The 24,689-nt window shown below is 49.2% G+C and overlaps 1 long non-coding RNA gene across 1 annotated transcript; it reads left to right on the top strand.

The window, feature by feature from the left end:
* Positions 1-22,975: 22,975 nt before the first annotated feature.
* On the top strand, positions 22,976-23,970 carry LOC125615857. Its single transcript, XR_007346447.1, has 2 exons — positions 22,976-23,430; positions 23,772-23,970. It is a non-coding gene; the product is annotated as an uncharacterized LOC125615857 (long non-coding RNA).
* Positions 23,971-24,689: the final 719 nt, after the last annotated feature.

Genomic DNA, 24,689 nt, shown 5'->3' with positions numbered 1-24,689 from the left:
ATGTTTCAACCAATAATAACGTAAAAATACCCAGGAGACTTGTGATGTGGAGCCAGAAGGAGTCTACAAGGTGAGGTTATGTCTGCCCTAGACGCCTTTGACGCACTTAGAAATGCTGCAAATACAGAATAAACCAATAATCTTGGAAGGTGGGAGAGGAGGAGGGGGGTCTTTACCCTTGTGGCTTGGGCTAGCTCTGTATTTTGAGGGGAAAGCAAACTGTGCATCTAAGCATTTTAACATAGAAAGATAGGGGAGATTGGGAGTGCAGAGAGATCTTAAACCTTTAGATCCTAACATTTCACAGCATAATAGAAACACCAAAGGGTTTGCCTACTAGATCAATAAAACCATGATTCTTTCTTGCTTTCTAATAAAACTCTTTATCTCTTGAGATAATTTAAGCAGTCTGTTTCTGAGGAATGTGTAGGCTTGATGGAAGCCCTCCGGTCCCTTTGTTTGAAATGGGACAAAAACCCTACAGTGAAATCAAAAAGACCTATTTCTTGGACAGAGATGTTTAGGGTGTTAAATGTCCTGTCCACATTTATGGATATGCTTAGGCCATAAACCTGTAAATAAGACATGCTTATCAGTTTATAGATGGGTTGTTAGGAACATGGAACACATGCTAGTTGCACCCTTGGATATAATCCACCCTATGTAATTCAGAATTACTGAATTCACTGTTCCTTTAAGTGACTTTGTCTTTCAAAACCCCATGCATTTTTTTCCCCATGTAGTACCCTCTGCTTGGATTCCCTTCCTCCACTTCTCCACTGAGCAAATGTTTAGTTTTCTTTCAAAACTGGAATCACCTTTACAAAGGACATTTTCCTTGATCCCTCAAACAGATTGTATTGCTCTAGTGAGGTTCTGCCTCACACTTCAGCTACCAAGAGCTTTACTGTGTGTGAGCACACGTGAGCATGATTACCTGCCTTTCTATGTCTGCTCCCATTGCTAGGCTGGGAAACCCTTCAAGACAGGGATTACGCTTTATTTATCTCAGACTGTCTGGTGCTAGTCTAGAAGTAAGCAAGATGCAAAGCTCCATCAAAACAAAGAAAGAAAGAAGACTTGGAACCCAGGAAACAATGCCTCCAACTCACAAGGGCTATCAGAGCTGAGTGTCAGACACTAGGATCAGCCAGTAGAGGAGGAGGCCAAGAACAGAAGGTCCTAAGAAAATGGACTTTATCAGGAAGAGAGAGAGAGAGAGAGAGAGAGAGAGAGAGAACCTGATACGGTGGAGACTCAGGGAGGAGAGGTGGGATTGAAGCTATAATGAGGGCAGATTGTTAAAAAAAAAAAAAAAAAGACTAGTCAAAACTCTAGGAAAAACCAAAAACTTTATATGAAAAGAAATTGTTCATTTTTTGAAGCATGGAGTAAACATTATTCACATAGTCCCAAAATAGAAATGTAATTATTAATTTAACTACAAACAGTGACATATCTGTATCAGGACAGAAATGGAGAGGAGACATATACTAAATTAGCACCAATGAAATCTTAGCCTAAGTTGTTGGTAGGATTTATGGAATAGTTCCTTAAAAAGGTCAAAAACCACATGGGGCACCCCCTTTTCCTTTCTCCTGTCTCTTTCTTGCCAGATGTGAGGATTCTAGTGTTTTTATGGTGGATCTATAATTGATTGGGATCCAAGTTCCTTCTATCGTTCTGCTCCCAATGTCTGGATTCTCTTATGTGAGAGATAAACAAATCTTTACCTTGTTTAAGCAACTTTTGCTGGAGCTCTGTCCTGGAGGCTCAGCGTAATTCCTATCTGATACAAGACATATAGCAAGTTATTAAGAGATTCGGAGCTAACCACGCAAGGAAACCCAGCCCTCTCCCTGTTAGACAGCGCGACTGCACAGTTCTGGTGTGTGGAGAGGGAGGTAGAGCACAGTACTGACCGCATGTGCACCCTCGTGGAGGGGTGATGAGTGAGCATGTTGGGACGGCCAGGATGAATCCAGGGGCACAGCCTCACAGCAGCCGCTTTGCCTCATTCCTAATAGGATGCACATGTCTGGCCATTGATTTAAAGCAGTTTGAATTATGGGATCATCATTTGGGGGAACCAGGCTGGCTAAGGCCCCAGAGCTGGCGCTCTCCCTATCCTCTCACCCCGCTCTCCCCTGAGCAGTCTCTTCGTTTCCACCAACTCCAGCAGGGATGCCAAGGGGGGTTGTTCAGGGGTGAACTGAACTAGCCGTTAACTGTTCTTTGTTGTTGTTGTTGTTGTTTAACTTGAAAGAAGGGCACTTCTCTCTAAACCACAGAAAGCCTCTGTAGGGACTAGGTGCCCCAGATCTCCAAGCGCCTTCCAAGGCCAGCAGTGGCTTCCACAGTCTGCTCTGGCCTGTGTCCCTGAACTCGTGGCCACTTGCCATTGTCATGCCCCTCTGTCTCCACTGCTAGCTCTTCACCTTCATAAAGACTTTTCCCACCTGAGGACACTGTGTCTGCCCTTCTCTCCTCCTGGGAAGCCGTCCTCTGTTTGTACATTAATTGGGTTCCTGGTCCAATATGCCGACCCCTCCAGAGCCCCCAGGCCACCCTGCCCAGTGTTGTCCCTCCTGGACGTCACCCTGTCTCCTCATCTCCTTTCCTTCAGGGCACTTAGCCAAGCCTGGCCTCCGCTGGCTCATGGCCCATCTGCATGTGCCTTCCCTGAGGGCTCCGTGACAAGGGGTTTTGTCTGCGCAGGCTGGGTCCCCGGGAAGCAGACCCTCTGGGAGGTGGACGAAGATTTCCCAGGGAGCACTCTGAGGATCCGCACATGGGAAGGGAAAGGAAGCGGGTCGGGCGGAGGGGGAGCCACGCCGGGGTACAGCCCAGCAGAGACCTCAGGCCGCCCTAGGGAGTCCTGAGAGGGAGGGGCCTCTGCAGAGCCGCCCACATCGCCAACAGGCCTGTGCCCTCGCATCACCTGGGATCAGTCACAGGATGTGGAAGGCTCTCTCAACGGGACACAGTCTTAAGGGATGCAGCTCTCTGTGGCTCAGGTGGTCCTCAAAGAGGCTGAGAACTGAGGGCCACATGCCAGCAGCACCCCAGCAGCTTCGTTGCTCCAGGGGTCCTGGGTGGCACGTCACAGCATCCACCACGTCTATCTTGTCCGTCACCGTATCTCGACTGCCTGCAACAGCACTGGTCCTTTGGAGGTGCTTGGTAAGTTTTTGACACATAAAGGAATAAGTTACATACAGGTCTTGGGGGCTTGAGGTTCAGCCTGTCCCCAAGTAACCATTGCACAGTATCACTCCACGCCACTGTGTTTCAATCTTATATTCCAATCCCTAAAGATCACATCATTCCATGAATCTTGGAGCAGATAACCAGTCGGGACAGACCTTCCTGTCCCATATGCCTTGCCACCAAGACAGAGGGCCTGAGAGCCCTCCGCAGCCCACTCCCCAGGGGGCTGCCCAGGCTGCCGTGTGAAACACAGGCTCCCTTTGCCTGTTACAGCTTCTTTGTTCACAGATAGTAACATTTATTCAGATGACAATTAGTTTCAAATGTAGGAATCTGGGTGTTAGGGTCGGGAATTTGAAATGTCTTATTAGGAATTCAGGTAAAAGGGGAGAATCAGAAACCATCCTTAAAGTGTTTGAAATGGTCCTTCCCATCCATCTTTCCTAGGGTCACACCCCACGAGCCCCAGGTCACCACAGAGTCCCTTCAGAGCTGTGCCTCCACCATTCCTGGTAAGCCTTGGAGCTATCCCCAAAGTTTTTGGAATCCTCTCCCTGTGGCATGTGATAGGTCATGAAGGTAGGCGTGACCATTTGATTTCTTGAATGAAAAGTGGGTGGGCATGTCTTTTAGATTTCTGTTGTTAAAACTGAACACCACAGACTGGGTCGTTTATAAAGAACAGAGGTCTATTTCACCCACAGTTCTGGAGGCTGGAAGTCCCAGAACATGGTGCCTGCAGCTGGTGAGGGTCTCTGGCTGCATCATAACATGGCAGAGGACATTGCTTGGCAAGATAGAGCAAGCACGCCAACTTGGGGTCTCTCTTCCTCTACTTTCAAAGCCATTTAATGGGGATCCTATCTTCATGACTTCATTTTATCCTAATCATCTCCCCAGGTCCCACCCCTAAATACCACTAACATCCACTTGGGGATTAAGTTCTTAACACATGAATCTTGGAAGTCATATCCAAACCACAGCAGGAGAGATGTGCATCATTTCCTGGCAAAAGTTTTAGGAAACAGTGTGTGAGATTCTCCAAGTTTCCTTTGCTCTGCGGCGTCCATGGCAGTAGCAAGAATGTATCAAGATGGCACACCCATCAGCCTGGGTGCCTGATTGGCTATAGTGCTGATGTGCAAGTCTTGTTGAAACACAGAGATGTAGGAATTGTTTGTTACTGAAGCACAGCCTGGACTCTCCTGACCAGTCAATACTTCCTTTGTCTCCATCTCTGTCTGTCTGTACCTCTCACACAATTTTTCCTCACTGTAATCACCCTTGGTAAATCCAGATTGATATTTGAATGCTGCTTTCAATGTACCTCTCACACAGTTTGTCGCCTTTGCTGGTTACCTGGAGAGACTCCAAGCTTCTTCATCCTGACAGTATTCTCCAAGTGCTCAGACCCCAGGGACTCCGGCCCTGGCTGCTCCTGTCCCTCTCTCGGACTGACCTCTCCCACCAATCCTGCTTCTGGGCACAGCCCAGGCAAGACACTGGGGCAGTTTTTCCCATCTGATCTCACAGGTCACCTCCCTGATTTAGGAGGATAAATCTCAGTGGTAATTTATCTTACCAAGGACAGTGAGAAAGCCATCAATCTGTCTTGCTTTAAAATTCACGTTGTGACTAGATAATTTCTTTCCCCAGTTACCTGGAGGCCCTACTTCAATGAGTGGCCCTAACTTCCTTTACAATATGGCTCAAACTCACCTCACTTAGGAAACATTTCGAGATGGATTGCACGTGAATTGATTGGTTCCTTTGCTCGACCCCCACCCCCAGAACTTTGCTATTCAAGGGTACTGTGCTAATGAATGTCCTGGGTTGGTAAATGTGTTCTTTGGATTTTTCTGTTGCCTCTTCCAGGTAGATTTTATTTGTAAGATTAGAAAAAAAAGCTCAGTGTTGACATACAGAGGGATAAATAAACCTTTCCCTGAGAGATTATTAAAATAGCTTACTTAGAAACTATAAAGAAGTCATCTAATTGGAACCTGCTCAGAGGCCTAATCTTCTCCTTCTTCAGGATTTTGCCAAACATATGGGTCTGAACATTTTAGGCATCCAGTAAGTATTTTTAATGAGCTTTGGAGACATAGTTTCTTTTCTTTTTCCCCCAATCCTATTTTTTCTTTTTAATTAACATGTAATAAACATACATATTTATGGCCTCAGTGTGACTTTTCAGTGTGTGCATATAATGTGCACTGATCACATCAGGGTCCTTAGCATTTCCGTCTCCTGTCATCTCTCTCTGTTTGCACCCTTTGAGCTCCTCTGCTAGTTCTTCCTAAGACATGTGATGGGTTATCGTGACCTACAGTCAGCCTACCACGCTGTGGAACACGAGAACGTTTTCCAACTGTACTTTGGCCCCTACGGCCAACCTCCTTCTCGCTCGCCTCCCTCCTGTCCTCCCAACCTCTGGTAGTTACTAACAACCTCTGGTAGTTCTGCTCTCCTACTTTGAGATGATTATTATTATTATTATTATTATTATTATTATTATTTAGATTCTACACATGAAAGAGATCATGTGGGACTTGTCTTTTTGTGTCTAGGTTATTTTGCTGAATATAAAGTCTCCCAGTTCCATCCATTTTCTTATACATAAAAGGATTTCATTCTTTTTTATGGCTGGATAATATTCCATTGTGTATATAAACTACATTTTCTTTATTCATTTATGTATCAGTGAACACCCAGGTTGATTAGGAGATTTATTTCCTGGGGCAACATTTTCAATTATTTCCAGGGTGTTGTTTTCACAGAAAACATTTTAACACAGTGTTTTATTTTGCAATGTGGTTAATGTCTGATGTGGGGTACTCAGCCATCTGTTCATTCATGTTAAAAAAGCACTCAATAAAAACTTACTGGGCCCGGGCATGGTGGCCCACGCCTGTAATCCCAGCAATTTGGGGGGCTGAGGCAAGAGGATCACAAGTTCAAAGCCAGCCTCAGCCACCTAGGGAGGCCCTTAAGCAATTTAGCAAGACCCTGTCTCAAAGTAATAAAGGGCTGGGGATGCAGCATGTGGCTAAGTGCCCCTGGGTTTTGTCTTGGTCCCAAAGCACAACAACAACAACTTACTGGGAATGTGTCACTATGTCTAATGTGAAGTGCACAAAAGAAAATAGAAGCTGTGACGTCGACGTCTGTGGGACTCAATCAAGAGGAGGAGGGGAAAGAAGGGCAGATCCGAGGTGCCAGTCACTTTGAGCGGCGGCAGAGCAGCTGGACCGGGAGACTGACAACTACGAAGTGTAACGTTCACTGGTTGGTTCTTTAAGCTGTCAGAGTAGGATCAAGCCAGAAGAGCCACCATGTCCCTGAACTGTGTCTGGAAAATGAGAGGAAAAGTTGGTCCTTTCCTTCCCTTTCTTCACTGTATTTTATCCCTGCTGCTGCCCCCAGAAGCTTCCATTTACTGAATGTGAAGAACATGAGTCAGGAAGCCTGCCTTGGCCACAGGGACGATCCCTGGGCTTCTGCCCTTTGCTGAAAGGTGAGCATGCAGCCCAGAGGAGGGCCCTCATGGCCCGTCCCGGCTCTGACTGCAACAAGAAGCAAGAACACTACTCAACCAAGGCCTTCCGGGATTTATGGAATTGGGGACAGGAGAAAAAAGCCCCATTTCCCCTTATGTGACATGGTCAAGACCACGTCTGGAGCTGCCTGGGGCCACAGTGGCAGGTTTGCAGAGAGGGTGACTCAAGTTAAAAAAAAAAAAAAATACTAAAGTTAATGCAAAACTACACACACACACACACCCCAATAGATAAAGCCATTTTGAGCGGAAAACAACGCAGGAGGGGTGACATACCTGCCTTCAAAAGATACTGCAGACCTACAGTCACTACAACAGAGGACACTGGCCTTGAAACAGACAGGGCACAATGGAGCAGAACAGAGCTTAGACCTGACCCCACCCTCTACAGCCAACGGATTTTTGAGAGAGGTGCTGGAACCCACACTGGGAAAAGGACAGTCCCCGCCCTACATAGCGCTGGGTAAACTGGATATCCACATGCAAGAGAACGAAACCCGACCCCAGCCCTCGCCAGTCACCCAAACCAGCCCCAAGTGCAAGAACGTCTTCAATATTCAACCTGAAACTACAAAACTACTAGAAGAAAACGGGGCAATACTTCAGGACACAGGGATGAGCCAGAGGTTTGGGGGAAAGACCCCCCAAAACAGGGAACAAAAGTGAAACTAAGCAAGTGGGACTACATCCGATTTCAAAGCTTCTGCACAGCAAAGAAAATGATCAACAGAGTGAAGGCACGGCCTGCGGCATGGGAGAGGCCATTTGCAGAATACGCTCTTGACCGGAGAGTCATATCCAGAATAAATAAAAAATTCAGATAAGCCAATATAAAAAAATCTGATTTTTAGATGGACAATAGATCTCAATAGATATTTCTAAAATAGGGGAAAAAACATTGCCGCTCACCAGGAAAATGCAAATGAAAACCACAATAAAATGCCACCTCACCCCTAAGAACAGTCATTGACCCAGAGACGGCAGATGAGAAGAGCCGGGAGGGCGAGGAGAAAAGGGCGTGCTGATGGGAAGGCAGGCGAGTGCAGCCATCTTGAAAAACACCTTAAAAAATCAAAACCGGAACTACCCCATGATCCAGCAATCCCCTCCCGGGTATAGACCTAAGGAAACGAGATCGCTGTTCATCACAACACAGTTCACAAAGGCCAAGACTCGAATCAACCCCAGTGTCCACCCGCAGAGGGACCTGTCAAGAAATGTGCTATGTGCGCACACTGTGGAGCCCTAGTCAGTCATGAGAAAGGGTGGCTCTGTCAACTGTGACAACAGGGACGGCCCCAGAGGTCATGGTGTTAAGTGAAAGAAGCCAGGCAGAGACAAACGCCCCGCCATCTCACTCATCTTGGGATCTACAAAAGTCGATCTCACAGAAGCCGAGAGTCGAGTGGCCACGTCCAGAGGCTGGAGAAGGGTTGGGGAGGCCCACCTGTGTTGAAATACCACCAGGTAACCCACGGACATGTGAAGTCCTTCTGTGTCCACTTAAAAAAGGAAAAGGAAAAAATCCAACAAACCAAGGAAATCAGAGGGCCCTGGAGCTCTGGAGCCCCCCACCCTCCTCCTGTCTTGCCCACCCAAGCCAGGAGAGAACACCCCTTTTTCCATAAATAAGTTCCAACTGGTCTTCTATTACTATCAATATTAACCAATCAACTGTACAGGCCAATAAATGCTACGCCTTTCTTTTATACATAATCTCATTCAATCTTCACACCCACCCCCCACACACCCTACTATGGGATAACGACAGTCCCAGAAGATTATACCACACATATTTATCAGCATAGCATTCTGTCCTTCCTTTTCACTAAAGAGCTTTTATTATCAATTTTTTTTAACTTTTATTTACTTATTTTTTTCATCTCAAGTTAAGGGGCTGGGAGAATAGCTCTGTGGTAGACACTTGCCTGGCACATGCCCGCTCTGAGACCCATCCCCATCCCTGAGAGTGAGTGAATGATGTCTTCATTCAAAAGGACCTCAACATCTTCACGTTTTTGTTTTTTTTTAATTTCCTTTGTTATAAAATTTTTCCCTCATTTCTTTTGTCTCATCTTCTCATTTATCCAAAATAACATACGCTGAGAATAAGCAGGCCTGGGCCCTGTGCTCGATTCTCTGCACACAATAGTGAGCAAATGCACCCACTCTCCGTCTGTCCGCCCAGATGCCAAGCCCAGTAGGGGGGATAAGTGACAACTTCTTCCTCAGTAGTGCCAATCTAGACTGCCACCAACTGAGGCGAAGGCCGGGCCACAGGGAGTATCTGGAAGACTTTGCCTCTTGCTATCTTTTTCCGCTGTCCCTATTACACACCACATAGGGCTCTTCTCGTATGTTCTTCTAGACCTGAGTCGTTTAGTTGAGTTGAGCCCAACAGCAAGTTACAGAACATCTACCGTGGGTGAGAGGCCACCTAGGGAGAAGGTGGTGACCCACAAGGAGGCAGAGCCCTGTGGTCCAGGACAGAACCTTCTGTGGCCAGCCGCCTGGGCGACCAGGGAAGCCCAGTGAGGGCCTCTTCCTCCTGGTGCCCGACACCTGCCCAGGCCCCCTCCTCCTCTGCCCCTTCTCCTCACCCACCCTCACTGATTCCCCACTGGAGCCCCACCCCTGCCCACTCTCCATCTCCACAGGCACAGGCCACCTCTGTCCCCATTTCTGAATCCCACCACGACTTCCACCGAAATAATGAGAAATAGGAGAATCAACAGAGCAGGTGGATTTTCCCCGTTTATTAGCCAACACTCGACATGCACTTGGGCTCTTCCACGGTGTGGACACATCTCAGGACAACTGGCCGTGCGGGGTAAGGACACACAGTAGAGAAACCCGCACATCCTCGCCACGCCGCGGGAAGCCAAAGGCTGCGCTGGAACCCTGCGGGGTGAGCTGGGAGAAGCCATGGCCCTCTCCCACTTCCCTGCCAGTTCCCATCTCAGCTTCCCCGTCTGTCCCTCCTTCCTTCACTCCACTGCTTTGGCGGCTGCTGTTCCTTTAGCCCCCACCTTCTCTGCAGGTGGCAATGACTGAAGGAAGGAAGGAACCCCTGCCTGAGGCACTTGGGGTAGCAAGAAGGGACTCAAAGCGCATGAAAACCAACTTTGCCCTGATTTTCCCACTCTTATTTTTCTCCGTCCCTGGGCCCTGCTCATTCTGCCCCCCATCCCATGGTCTCTTGGGGCTCCCCTTTCCTGCAGGCCCAGCCTGTGCTGAGTCGCTGGCCTTTCTGAACCGAGCGATCTGGCTCTCCAACTATAGTGCAACCGACAGGGGACGAGGCGCAGCTCATTTCAATGTGGCCCGTTTAGTCCACACAACCTCGGCTTCTCCACTGACTCCTCCTGGTATTTAAAACACGTGACAGCCAAGACGAGGTCCTTAACATGTCAACACAGTCCAGGCCTCCACACCACGGGACCCATTGGAAATGACACTCAGAGCAGCAACACCCCCCAGGGTCTCCAGCCAGGGCCAAGGGACACTACCACGCAGTGGAGATCTGCAGCCCCCACCGTGGAATCATAATAGGGGGTGCAGCTAAACTGTCCTGTTTTCTTAACCCTGAAGGACAGCCTGGGCACCCCAAACACATACAGAGCTCACTTCAGGGTTTCGCATTTTATGAAAATAAAACTGTTAGCTTTAAATTCAAAGTATGACCACAAAAATGTTAGTTTGACCTCCTTCAGCAGGAGATCCTCACCTTTGCTGCTCGTGTCTGCGCACAGCCAACCGTCCAGGGTGACGCGGTTGAAAATCACCCAAGAAGCTTCCAGGCCAGGACATTCACTTTGTGTCCTATTGGAACTCAACCCATAGCCAGAGTCTAAGCAGGGAATGTAGAAGGACAGAACAGGGAGAGGAAGAGGAGGCTTGGAAGAGGGGAAGAGGTAGGAGGAGAGAGAGAGGATTGGAGGTAGGAAGAGGAGGAGGGAGAGGAGGAGGGAGAGGAGGAGGAGGAGGAGGGAGAGGAGGAGGATGGAGAGGAGGAGGAGGAGGAGAAGGAGGAAGAGGGAGAGGAGGAGGAGGAGGAGGAGGGGAGGAGGAGGAGGGAGAGGAGGTAGGATTCTGTTGGTTTGGAAATAATTCAGATATTTTAGCTCCAGGTCAGAGAAGTCACACTGAGCAAGGGAAACCCTGGCAGCTAGTCTGAAGAGAGTAAGCCTGAAGGAACTGATTCTGGATTCCAATACTGAGGGTTGGGATCTTTTTTTTTTTGAGTCTCAGCCTCCATGAAACCCCTGACCAATGGGCCACTTTCTATCTATAAAGGGGACACTGAAGGAAGACGGGAAGCTCTTCACCCAGAGGTTTATGGAGGAGAGATATTGGTGGGAAGCATCGATGGACTCCAGGACCCACGTGGGAAGACCCCTGAAGGCCCCTGCGCCCCGCGAGTCTCGTCCCTGACCTCCCCAGCCCCTCGGGCAGCTCTGGGACCCCCCGCTGCTCACTTCTGTGAGGCTGGGCCTGTGCCTGGAAGGTGAATCGCTCCTGAACCCTGGTGGAATCGTGGGGCTTGCCCTGACCGCCGAGCTGAGGGTGTCCAGAGACAGCTCCAGCTCTGTGGTGGGGACTCGTAGTGCCTCCCCCAAGTTCCCTCCCAATTTCCATCAGAAGCTGAGACTTTTCCTGGCTGATACTGCCAAGATATTCATGAGTGCTGCGGATCTCAAGGAGAGTGTCCAGGGCACCCCATCGACCATAACTTAGTGGCTTAAGACAACACAAACGTTTTTCTTACGTTTCTGGACCTTGGGAGTCTAAAACGAGACTCAGTGGACTAAGATCAAGGGGTCAGCAGGACTGTGCCCCCTTGGAGGCTCCCGGGGAGGACCCAGGTCCTGGTTTAGTTCCAGGTGTACAGAGTGCTACACACGAGGCTCATGGCCCCTCCCTGCCAGTAAAAGCTCCCTCCACCCACTTCCCTGTCACATCTCTCCTCTGGGTCACCTGCCTTCTTTCTCTTGCGATTACATTGGAGCCACCAGGACTATCTCCCACCTAAGACCCTTAACTCAATCCCATCTGCTGAGTCCTTTTGTCATACGAGGTCATACATTTGCTGCAGCTGAGGATCAGGCACAGAGATCTCTGTTCTGCCACCACGGTGGGTCTTCCATCTGCACAGGTTCCCAGGGCTCTCCATCTCCTGGTCCCAGTGTCCCTGTCCTGTGGGAAGATGCTGGAGACCTCCTACCTCCCCGTACAGTCCAGTTGTGGCACTCAGGTCTCACATGGGGAGCTGTCCTAAGAGAGTTGCATGGGAGGGATCCAGATGGAACAGTGGCAGTTGAGGACCCAGAAGACAGGATGGACAAAGGACAGGGTCTCACTGCCCTCTATGAGTTGACAGCCAATCTCAAAGATGAGTTAGAAAACCAAAAGTCCTAACTCCAAGGAAAGGGGGCCTTGACCAAACCATGCCCCTGCCCACCCACTAGCTGTGCTGTCTGGAAAGCCTCACCTGTGGCCTGTCCCCTTAGCAGTGACACCTGGCATCTCCCGTGGCGATGGCTCTGTGGAGAGGTAGAACACCTGCCCTTCTGGGAGATGTCCAGATGTCAAGTTCAGCCTGCCTGTCCTGAACTTGCCCTGCTTCTGGTGGACCTTCCCTGAGCCTATTTTGATGATTTTCTTTATTGAACAGGCAAAACCTTTGGAGACAATAAGAGTGAGGCTGTGAGATCATTCCAAGGGAACAGTGATCCTCTGACACCTCTGTCACCAGACCCAGAGCTTTAAAGCTGGCTATGTGGCTACAGACCCTGCAGACTTGCTGTAGGAATCGGAGTGCCTGTTTCAGAACTTGAATGGCCCCTGGAACCTTCTGGGCAGGACCTCTCGGATACCTCTGCTTTATCGGTGAGCTTTGCTGCTCTAAGGTCCAAGACCAGCTTCAAGCCCTGCATAAATAAATAAACAGATTCGCCGCCCTGGGCTGGGTGCCGCTGGCTGTCTCTGGGATCCACTGCACCTCCTCTGGGCTGCTGCAGGCTCCGTCTGCTGTTGGCCACGCCGCCCTGCCCTGGTCAGTCCTGTTCTTGCTGGGAGGTTGTGCCTGTTGGAGGCAGGCGGCCGGACCACACAAGGACTGTTAATAAACAGTTTGCTCTGCACTGGTGTCCAGGCCGTTACACCCACTGTGGTCGACTCCACCTTAATGACCGGATCTCGGCCGCTAATACCCCCTAATCAGGTCCCTCAGAACTGGCTGGTTCCTTTCTTTGTCTGGCAAGCTCTCTGCCTTTCATCCTTTACCCTTACCTCCTCCCTCCTCTTGGGCCACAGGGAACCAATCTTTCTGATCTTTCTGTCCATCCACTTTGAAAAAAAACAGAAAATCCACTCGTTGGATGCACCAAACAGCATTCAGTAATTGCTTTTATTTTAGCATCGAAGGCACTTCTGACAACAAGACTGTGTTCCAAGAGGCCCCCAGAGTTTTAGACGTTCCTCCAACGGAAAGGGCCAGCTCTAGTCTCTGAGTGTCCTGATGATCAATGGTGGCCACAAAGGAAGCCGGCCACCTTTCCAGAAGGTATTGCCATTTGCACACCCCAAGAAACCTCTTCAGAGACAGAATTCAAGACCAGCCAGGAAAAGGGAAGACCTCTGTAGCCTGCCCCCATGGGAGAAGAAAGCCCAGATCTGGAGATGCTGGGCCCTGCCCTCCCTGCCTCCCTCTCTGCCTCCCTCCACTGTTCCAAGGACGCTGACAGCCATAAAAAATCAGGCCTGTTAGCAACAGGAAAGATCACAGACCCTGAGTCCTGTCGAGCTCCCGCAATACCAGCTGCCATCTGGCTCCCCACCAGGGACAAGCGCAGGCCCTGATTTATGGGAGGCTCAGGTCAGGGTGTGGGCCGCAGGGTGCCCTTACCCACAAACACCCGGGCGGGGGCCTGGGAGAGGGCCACTGCAGGTCGTCAATAAATCCTGGGAGTAAAACAATGTGGAGGTTAGTAAAGGGAACCGAGAGGGACCGAAGTGACTTATTCCAATCACAGGCGCGGTCATCGTCCCCTGTTGAGTTCCAAGTGTATGCCCCTCGTGCCTGTCAGCAGCCCATAAAGTACTGTAGGGCTTCTTTGCGCTCTCTTGCTAGTGCACTCTCTCCCCCAACCCACAGTGCTTATAAATGATAGGGTGGAGGGGTGCAGAAGATATGTAGTGACTTTGAAGCAGCACTGACAACCTCAAACTAATTGATTGTAAAAGGAAGTCAACTGCAAAAGACGATGATCCATTCATCTAGCCAGACACAGCTGACGGTTCCCCTACAGGACGGGAATCAAGGGGAAAAAAAAACCCAAACAACTAAAATTAGGAAGAGAGTGGGCCATGGGGAACCAATGCAGTGTTTGAGTGCTTCGGTGGCTGCCTCTACCTCTGGAGGCATCCGATATGGGACTGTGGCTGTGCGGCAGGAGGGCCGCAGCTCTAAACACAGAGGTAGCCTAGACCTCCGTGGTTAGCCTGCAGGCAAGAATGCTCTCCATGCTGATCAAAAGCTTTATCTCCTATATCTTTTCCCAGATGAAAAATGTCCCCAGAACCCTCAATTGCTGGCCGTTAAGCCCCTTCAGCTTTTAGTGTGCTAAAAGGGAATTGGATGGAGATTATAATTAAATCGCATTGATATGGGCTAATGGGATGGGGCGGGGCAAACAAAGTGAAAAGATGTACCCATGTGGTCCCCTGCTAGAGCCAGCAGTGCGTGCTTCTGCCCAAGGAGCCGAGCCAAGCCACTCCTGTCCGACCTGCATCAAAGGAACCATCGCAGGTTGCTTTCACCCCAGGTATTGGAGAGTCCACCAGAAGTTGGTTCCTTTACATGGCCTGTGCCTCCCAAGCATCTTGTGCACTAGTTACAGGCAACGGCTTCTTTTCTGTCTTTAAAGGAAGTCCTGCAGTTCTATGGGGTCGCATCTGCCTGGGGCCCTGGGGCCTCCCTCCTGAGGAGCTCTCCTGGTGCATGCTCCAGGTGGCCCAGGGATGGCCAGCCCACCACCAGTGGCATGTGCATCGGGTGACGTTCTCTGCTGTCGGGAAAATGCCATCCTTTGCCGGCTGCTCCCTCTCCCCTCAGCCATGCTCTTGGGGGACGGGCCTGGCTGCATTCATCTTTGCACCCCCCCCACCCCCTGTGCTCCCACTGGCTACTACAACTCCAAGAACCTGGTTTCCTCCAGGTGAGGGGAAGAGGCAAAGTGACCACCTGGAGACGCCCGTCCTGAAGAACCAGGAAGTGACTTGGTCAAGGCTGTCCCGCCAACAAGTCAGCTAGCGGGGGCTCGGCCTGGCGTGTCGGCCTCCTTGTCCAGCCTTCCCACCACAGTGAGCGGTCACTCGCACCTCTCCTCCCATAGACAGCCGGTTCCCATCCACTCAGACCTAGAGTGAGCGTCAAGGGCTCCTCAGGAGCAGGCTCCCGGGGCCACTCTGCCAGTTGAACTGGGAAACCCAGGAGTGTCCGTCTCTGGGACAGTGAGTGTCCTAGGGATGCAGGGACCCAGGGCGTGCAGAGCCGTGGGCACACTGCCTGACCCAGACAGGAGTGCAGTCAACACTGGCTGTCAGGACTGTCCAACGGCGGCCACAGAGGCTCAGACTTCCACCAGCAGCAAATATGCTTTTTACTCTTCATAAATCTTACAAATAAGGATCCTATCCCCAGAGTTACAAGTCTTATTCCTTCATGATTCCATATTGTTAAGGTTTTACCTCAAGGAGGAAGCGATTTGCTACAGATTCTGAATTTCAGATACCCTGAGCAGCAGGCAGTCCTCATAAAAAAATATCAGGTAAACAACATATTTTCATGACCCAGATTGCATCTTCTGGACTGCCTCTCTGGCTTGGAAGTGCAGCTGAAAAAAAATTGTTTTAATTTAACTCTGTCCAGGTCATGCAGAGTGCAGGGCAGGAGCCTTGCCCATCTGGCAGCTAGGGAAGAGCTTGGTGACCCCTGACCCACACCCCCATCTTCCAAGACTTTGCTCCTGAAGTCCTAGGAGGATCTCATGCACATCTCTGGCCTGTGTACCCAGAGCCTGGAAAAGCCCTGGTTCATTTAGGTTTTTAATAGCATTTGTTGAGTGAACTAGGAAAACGGATGACTAAACCAAAGTCACGCCTGCCCTGGTACACGCACAAACAGCGGTGTGTGGAAGGGAACATAGTGTGCAGGGACAATCCTGGCTCCTATTTTCACCCTGGAGCCCCTGGGGCAGAGTTGGGAGGTGTACATGGCCCCAGTGCAGCTGACGCGCCCTTTAGCTCAGCAGTCCCCGAGGGCTTGCATGTTGGGAGTCATTTGCCGTGAGCAATGCTGCTGAGACCCACATTTCACAACTGCCCATCACCCATGTCTGGTTTTACAGCTCTGCAAATGAGTGTCCCTTCATTATACAGTAGAGCCCTTAGCTGCCACCTCACGGTCCAGTTTCAGTTACCCACAATCAAACATGATCTGAAAATATTAAATGAAAATATTAAATTTAATTTAAAATATTAAATTAAATTTATTATTTCCAGAAATAAACAAGTCATCAGTTTTAAATCGTACACAATTCCGACTCATGAGATGCAATCTCCTGCCATCCCACCCCATCCCTCCTGGGATGTGAGTCATCCCTCTGTCCGGGGTATCCACACTGTATGTGCTACCCGCCTGTTAGTCACTCAGCAGGCACATCAATTATTACTCCACCTGCCATGCTGTCATAGTGCTGTGTTCAAGTAACCATTATTCCAATTACTAGTGGTCCCAAAGGACAAGCAATACTGAGGCTGGTAATTTTGACATAGTATATGGTTATAATCATCAATTTTTTTTTTACTACTTATTGTTGTTAAGCTCACACAGCACCTAATTTATAGATAAAACTTTATCGCAGGTATGTACAGGTAGGAAAAACATAGTTCCTCAGGGTTCCACTGTGAGACCTGGAATATTCCTCTTTCTGCTAATGGGTGCTGTGTTGTTTTTTCCTTTGCTGAACTAATGCTACTTGATGTCCTCAGGGAATGTTATGGCTTGGATATGAGGTGTCCCCCAAAAGCTCAAGTGTGAGGGAATGTAAGGATTTTCAGAAATGAAATGAATAGTTCATGAGAAACTTGACCTAATCAGGCATTATCCCCAGACCGGGGCTAACTGGGAGGTAACTGAGGCAGATAGGGTGCGGCTGGGTCTTCAACAGGGGCATCGTGGTTTACCCCTGCTGAGCAGAGCTCCCTCTGCTTCCTGGTGGCCATGTCCTGAGCCGCTCTCCCCCTCCACACCCTCCCCCATGAAGTGCTGCCTCCTCAGACCCAGAGCAACGGAGTCAGCCGTCTAGGGACTGAGACCTCAGAAACCGTGAGCCCTGAGTGAACTCTTCCTTCTCTGTCTTGTTCCTGTTGGGTCTTTTGGTCCCAGAGATGAAGAAGCTGACAAACAGTGAGAAAAGGCCCTGGACTTGGGAGTGGGCTGGGCAGGGCTAGAACATCCTGCCCCATTGCTGGATCAGTGATGTGACTCTGGGGCTTCTCCAGCTGGGACTCCCCCCACCTGCCCCTGGTCCTGCTCTCCTGCTCCAGACACCTCTCCCAGGACCTGGACCGCTTTCTTCATCCGCTCTTCCCTCTGTCTTTTGTCTGTTCCTTGTCTTCTCTGGAATCTACTAAGAGCTGCAGGAAATACCAGGGAACCAGCTCCCACGATGAGCATAGCGTCTCTCTGACACAGCTGTTGCCCTACAGCTGCTCCTTGCCGACCCCAAGACTTCCATTTATCCTTCTGCAAATAAAACTAGGAAATAAATGCAGAGGTGCCTTTCGCCCTGGCCACTACACAGCCTCACGATAATTCACTTTTCTTTTTCTTCCCACTCTTACCAACCACAAAGCAACGGCATTCTCTGATGGATGAGCTATGCGGGAGGGCCTTGCCAACAGGGGTTCCACATAAAAGATGAGCCGTCCGTGAAAAGTGAGGCTCGCTGGTCACTTGGGCCATGCCATGGGATTTTGCAGGCTGAGCTCACATCAAAAATGAAACACAAGAGATGTCACCTGGGAATTCCGATTTGGCCTCCCTCACCGAGGGTGCTACGAGATGGCGAGCTGACTTCTACCCAGCAGTCGCTGCCCGGATGTGCCTATCCTGTCTGCCAGGACGTGCCTAACCGTGTCTGTGGCTCTGAGACCAAAGCTGAGGCCAGCTGCTGTTTATCATCGCACTGGCCCTGCTGCTGTCCTTATAAGAGAGACATATGGCTCTGAATTCATATCTTGTGTATTGAAGATGGCTGCAAATGTTTGGGTCACTTTTCTCATGAAGAAGTGAAGGCAGTCTCCCCTCCTCTGAGCCAGGGCTGGCAGTGGCTTGTTTTGGCCATCAGAATGTGGGAGAAGTCATGCCTTAAGATGGCGCAGCCTCAGCTTTCACATACTTGGAACAGTCCCTTCTGGAACCCAGCCATCATGCTGGGAGAAGCCAAAGCCACTTACAGAGGCCACCTGGAAGGAACTGGAATACTCCAGCTTTTTTTTTTTTTTTGGTGGTGCTGGGGATTGAACCCAGGGCCTGGTGAATGCTAAGCATGCACCTCCACTACTGAGCTCCATCCCCAGCTCTGGAACACGCCACCCCACAATTCCAGTGAAGCTGCCGGCCACAGCCAGCCCCCCATCAGCTACATAAGTGAGTCATCCAGAAGGTTCCTGACTGGTCGAGCCTCCAGATGATGCCAGCCCTGGATGATATCACATGCAGTGAAAGAACCACGGCACAGTCCACTTAACCCACAAAGTTAGGAGGGCTATGAAGTGGCTGCTTTTGTTTTATATGTCTCTGAGTTTGGGGGTGGTTCGTTCTGCAGCAGTAGCTCACCAAAACACCAGGTCCTGATCAAGGGTCAGGAGAAGAATGGGTACCTCTGAAGGCTCCATGTTTCAGGAAAAGTGGAAGAAGACAGAGCTTTGACTGAGAACTCTCTCTACTGGGATCAGGCATAGAAATCCAGCTTCTTCCTAAACCCACACGGGCGGGTCTCTGACACCTTGTGGTTGAGGACTCTGGTTCTGAGGGAAAGTGGTCACTGATGGGAGGACACTAGACCCCAGGGCCATACCTTCTCTGCCTTCCATTTCCCCACCCGTGACAATGCAGTAACAGTATCTGCCCTGTTGCCTGCCGTGGCAGGGATGTGGTAGGACTCCAGGAGAACCGCGTGTCTGGACATGTCTTCTCTGTGGCCAAGAACTTTGCAAATGCCAAGTGCTGTTATTTGTTGTCTATACCCAGTAGTTTTTTTTTTTTTAAAGAGAGAGAGAGAGAGAGAAGAGAGAGAATTTTAATATTTATTTTTCAGTTTTTGTCGGACACAACATCATTGTTTGTATGTGGTGCTGAGGATCGAACCCGGGCCGTACGCATGCCAGGCGAGCGCGCTACCGCTTGAGCCACATCCCCAGCCCAATACCCAGTAGTTTTTAAAACAAAGAATTCCTATAACTAAATCTCTAGAACACTTAGGGTCCCCGAAAGCAAAGTGTATCTGTATTTGATATGCAGAGAGCTATTTCTTTTTACTTATCTATTTATTTTGAGGCGGGGTCTCACTGTGTTGCAGCCAGGCCTCAAACTCCTGGGCTCCAGGGTCCCTCTTGCCTTCACCTCCTGAGCCCCTGAGCCTGCCGAGGAGAGCTTTGGAGTCTGTCTAGCCAGTTGACCTTGAAGTCCATGACATTGGACCAGCAATGACATACGGGTTCCACCTCCTATGCCAAGCTCCATGTGTTTATACCTAGAGAACCTTTGAGGTTGATTCTGAGACCACATCTGAGTGGAGACAAGCTGTAAGTGACCCTCCGCATTTGACAATTTTTTTTTTTTTAATTTAAAGAGCTTCTTCTTTTGTTCTATCATCATTATGTCTTCTGGGGATTGAACACAAGGGTGCTTTACCACTGCCCCCCATCCTCAGTCCTTTTTATTTTAAATTTTGCTCCAGGGTCTCACTAAGATGCATGGGCTCATCTCAAACTTGCAATCCTCCTGCATCAGCCTCTCTAGTAGCTGAGATTTAGACAGGAGCCGCCACACCTGGCTCTTTTATTTTTGAAGACCTAAGGATGAGATAGCAGAGTATAAGGTAAAAGACATGGAGTTGAGTTCCCACTCCTTCACCTGCCAGCTGCATGGTTGTGGCTGTGGCCCACACCCAACTTCTCTGAGCCTCAGGCAGGACATTGAATTGAGGAGGAGGATGGTGGCATGTTTGCTGAGCACTTGCTCTAGGTTGATATGCACAACTTCTTCTGATCCTCACAACAACCTCTTTGGCGGGGGGAGGGGGTGGGGAGGGGTCTGTTTTATCATTACCTTCACTTCTCTTGTAAGGAACAGAGGCATACACAAGTCAAGATGCGGGCCTAGGGCTGGGAGTGTAGGTCTGTGGTACAACGCTTGCTGAACACACATAAAGCCCTGGGTTTGACCTCTAGAAAACTGCAAGGGGGAGAAAAGGAAAGAAAAAGAGAAATTTGGCTTGGCCCAATCACCCAGTCACTAAGACAGGAAGCCAGGATCTGAACCCTGATAATCTAAACCAAGTAGGCAAACTTGTTTCCTAAAGGGCCAGATGGGAGATATCTTAGGCTTTGGCTGTGGCTCAGCATGTGTGAGGCCCTGGGTTCGATCCTCAGCACCACATAAAAATAAATAAATAAAATAAAGGTCTATCTACAACTAAAAACAAATTCTTAAAAAAAAAGCAAAAAAAAAAAAAAAAGCCGGGCACGGCGGTGCACACCTGTAATCCCATCAGCTGAGAGGCTGAGGCAGAAATCTTGCAAGTTCAGAGCTAGCCTCAGCAAAAGCGAGGCGCTAAGCAACTCAGTGAGACTCTGCCTCTAAACAAAATACAAAACAGGGCTGGGGAGGTGGCTCAGTGGTCAAGCCCCAGTACCAAAAAAACAAAAAAACTGCATGTGATCTCCTGACCTACAGAACACTTAGCTTAGCCCAGCCCACCTCGAACATGATCCGTTGGGCCTATCGCTGGGCACCGCTAGGTGCCATCCTCTGTATTTGCTGGCTTGGAAAAAGGTCAAGATTCAAAGTATATCTTTACTGATTTTTTTCTTGCTTTTGCACCAAAATAAAGATCGGCAGTCATCGGAGGAGCCATCCCAAGTTGGGCGTCGCCTGCACTGTTATTTGATGAGGTTGGGTCTCCTGGATGGGCCCCAGCTCCCCCCTTGTATAAACCATTACATGAGTTTGATTTTAACCTAGGAACCTGGAACTGAGCGCATTTTTCTTTAGAAATAACACTATAAATGGCATGAGAGCCGTGGGCCCTTCGTGAAACCCTAATTAATGGGTACAGTGCCCATTGAACTAAGCATGCTTTGACTTACCCTGAGTGATCGTTTAAAATGTTGTTTCTTGTTATTTCCAACTAAGGGTGCTGAGACAGACTGCTCCTGGGCAGCAGGACGAAGCAGGTATCTGCCTGAGCCTTGGGTGGAGGTTGCCTTCGGAGCATTTAGCAATGATTTCAGACTGTGGAATTCCACGGACCCATGTAAATTTTTAGAACTAAAAACTAGAGGACTTGTGAGGTAGCCACGTTGTGATTTTTCCAAGGAAGCACACTGAAAAAACAAAGCCAAAAACCACTGTTTTAATACCTAGTGTTGCTGAAGCTGCCTTTGATCCTGGGATCAAAAGAAAAAACCCTCAGAATCAAGGATGGTTGTTTCAATGGACTAAACTGGGCTTTGGAGCAGTTTATCAGGAGTCAGGGCACCTAATTGGCATTATAAGATTTTAATATTTTTACCAAGGACCAGGAAAACTTTGCCTCCAAGCCAACAGTTCTGGGCTAGCATTTAAAAATCCCTGGCTTTTAGGAAGGTTGTTGGTAGTTGCATAGACTCATGGAAGGTGCTGGACAGAAAAAAAGAGAGAGGACCATGTGACAACCAGCCACGGTGCAGTCAGAAGGCAAAAGCTGCACCCCTCAGGGGGTTTTAAGCAGGAGAGGAGTGAACACAATATCAAACTCACCCCTTACTGGTGCAAATATCTGCAGCTGCCATCTCCTGGTAGAGTTTCTAAGGCTTTTGCTTTTTTAAATCCTTCCAGAAATGCAGCAGGGAAAGCAGGAAAGATGCTCTGTGCATTCTAGAGATTAAATAGCAACTCGTTCAGAACTCCAAAGACCAGTGCTATGGTTTGAATGCCAGGTCTCTCTCAAATTCAAAGGTTGGAACCTAATACCCAACGTGATAGTATTAAGAGAGAAAGCCTTTGGAGAAGTTAATACCTCATAAGGCTCCTCCCTCATGAGTGGATTACTGATCCCTAACAGGGCTCCCACCCCCAGTGCCTTTTGCCCTTCCATCTCTTCCTCAACCTGAAGAAACAACACTCGCTCCTCTTGCCTCTCAGCCATGCAAGGTGGTAGCAAGAGGCGCCATCTTGGAAGCAGAGGGCAAGCCCTCATCAGACGCTGACTCTTGTGGTAGCTTGATCTTGGACTCCTCAGACTCTGGAACTTTGGAAATAAATTTTTATTATTTATAAATCATCCAATCTGTAGTATTTTGGTATAATACCATTAACAGACTAAGAGTATAAACAAAATAATTTTTTGAAGGTTTTTTCTAGAGCCCATGTTCAACACTCAAGCAAGGTATTTGGAAAAATCGGGGCTCCTGGGTTAGATGGATTTCCATGACTCATTCATTAGTTTATCTGTGAAACAGGAATCATAGCACTCAGGAACAATGAGGACCTCATTTCTGTAAAAGGGGCTTCTCCTCAGTGTTGGGCAGGAGGTCTCTGTGGCTTTATGTCTGCAGTGGGGGCCCGAGCTCTTGGCCTGGTCTCATAACCAGTCACTGGGCCTAGCTGCATCAGTTTTTCATTCCTTCCTAAAATCTCACCTCTTCTCTCCAGTTTTTCAAAGTAGCTTTAGTGACAGTTCCTACATAGACCATCTGGGAAGGGTCATGGTCAATAAAAACATCCCTCACGTCAAGCGTTTCTTCTAATTCTGAGCCAGAGTGTTCAGAACTCAATATTTGAATTATTCCCAGTTTGTAAAATTTGAAATACACACACACACACACACACACACACACACCATGCCAAATAAGGAGGCCAAAAAACCAGCTTCTTGGTGGAGACTTTTCCAGCTCCACCAATGAGTTCATTGAGGCTATCCTCGGAACCATTGGAGTGGATGCTCTACCCATCTCCCCACCTCCACCCTGGGTTCCCCAGACCTTTTTTATTTTTTTTTTTAAACCATGCTTGTTACTGATCTTCCCCCCCCCCCCCGACTCACCATCAGGTTTTGAAGCAGCTCTGCAAGGCGGCAGAGATACTGGAAGCAAATGACAGAGGGCTGAACGCTGGACACAGATGCTTTCCAGCTTACTGCTCATCGACTTTGCCCTTGGCAATCCCTGGAATTCTGCCTGGACTGGGAGCCATCGCTGGATGGGAAAGGTGTCTCTTCTGTCTGCATCTAGCAACTGTGACGTCCTCTGTGCTCCCTCCATTACCCACATGGTCTCCTGGTCGAGAACCTGGACTCCTCCCCCCTGAAGCAACCATTTAAGTTACTGCCGTGAGTCCCTCTGCTTTTTGTGGCTCTAGAAGGGATGGGCTCTGCTGTCTGTGCTGTAAACAGAGCCTCTTCGACCCCAGTGTGCTCACCCCGCATCTTGTTCCTAGACAGAGGCAGACTTGGGAGGTGGGAGGCACGTCTGCATTCCGGACAAGTGCCAGTGGGTGCGTGTCATCTGCCTGCTCTGGTCCCTGGCTTGGAGCAGGAGGCTCTAGACTGTGGTTCACTGAGAATGGCTGGAAGGCCCTCCATTCCCGTGGGCAGCCCACCTACTCTGCGGCTTCTAAGAATAGCACAGTGTTCCATGGTGGGCACTTCTCATGCTCTCTCCCAACTCCCAGGTCACCCTGCAATAAACCTCAGTCGGGGCGTACAGGACCCCACCACCGTGGGTGCAGAGGAGCAGCACTGCCACGCTGGGCCTTGAGTGGTCAGCCGTCCCCTCTGCAATTTCCCTTTTCAGTTTCAGTCAACTGCATTAACCATGGTCCAAAAATATAAAAAGGAAAATTCCAGAAATAAACAATTCATAAACTTCAAGTAAGTTGTGCTGTGGTTTATAATTGTTCCAGTTTATCATTGTTGTTAATCTCTCACAGTGTCTGTAAATCTGAACTTTATCTTAGGTGTGTTTATATGGGGAAAAGCATAGTACTGGTGGGGCTCCGTACCCTCTGGGGTTTCAGACACCCATTGGGGGTCTTGCTCTGTGTCCCCCACAGATAAACTACTGTACTGAGTTTGGGTAAGTGCTGCCAGGCTGCTTTTAAACAGCACTTGCCTCCTTTTAAAATGGTGTTGCTGATACTCTCCACTGTTATCACCAACTAAAATGTTTGTGATGATAATAGCAACATCCACACAGGCAGAGAGGCCTTGGCCAGTGGCCACCCTCAGGGGACTTTGGAGCTAGGAGTGGCTCATGAGGATGGTTCCTTGTGGCCTATGACTTTACCGCACCCTCCTGTCTCTGAAATCTCTAAAGAAATTTCTGTAGTTGCTGCTGCCTGTGACTTTGGGTAGCTTGAGGACCCTGAGTGTCGGGTATCATCTCTCATCTCTCCCCATGTTCCTCCCTGGGTCCCCCCACCCATAAGTGCTGTTAGCCATTCCCTTTCATGGATGAGGACACAGTCCCAGACCCCAGGGTACCTGCCCCTTCGTCTCTGTGATGAACTGGCTCTCTGAGGGCAACGATGACATGGTGAGTCCCATCCAGGGATGTGCCATATGAGGATAGAAACCTCCCGGGGAGTCTG

Source organism: Marmota marmota, unplaced genomic scaffold (assembly GCF_001458135.2).
Source record: "Marmota marmota marmota unplaced genomic scaffold, marMar, whole genome shotgun sequence".
Classification (NCBI taxonomy): domain Eukaryota; kingdom Metazoa; phylum Chordata; class Mammalia; order Rodentia; family Sciuridae; genus Marmota; species Marmota marmota.
Note: the sequence above shows the minus strand (reverse complement) of the source record. Positions and strands in the feature narration are given on the sequence as shown.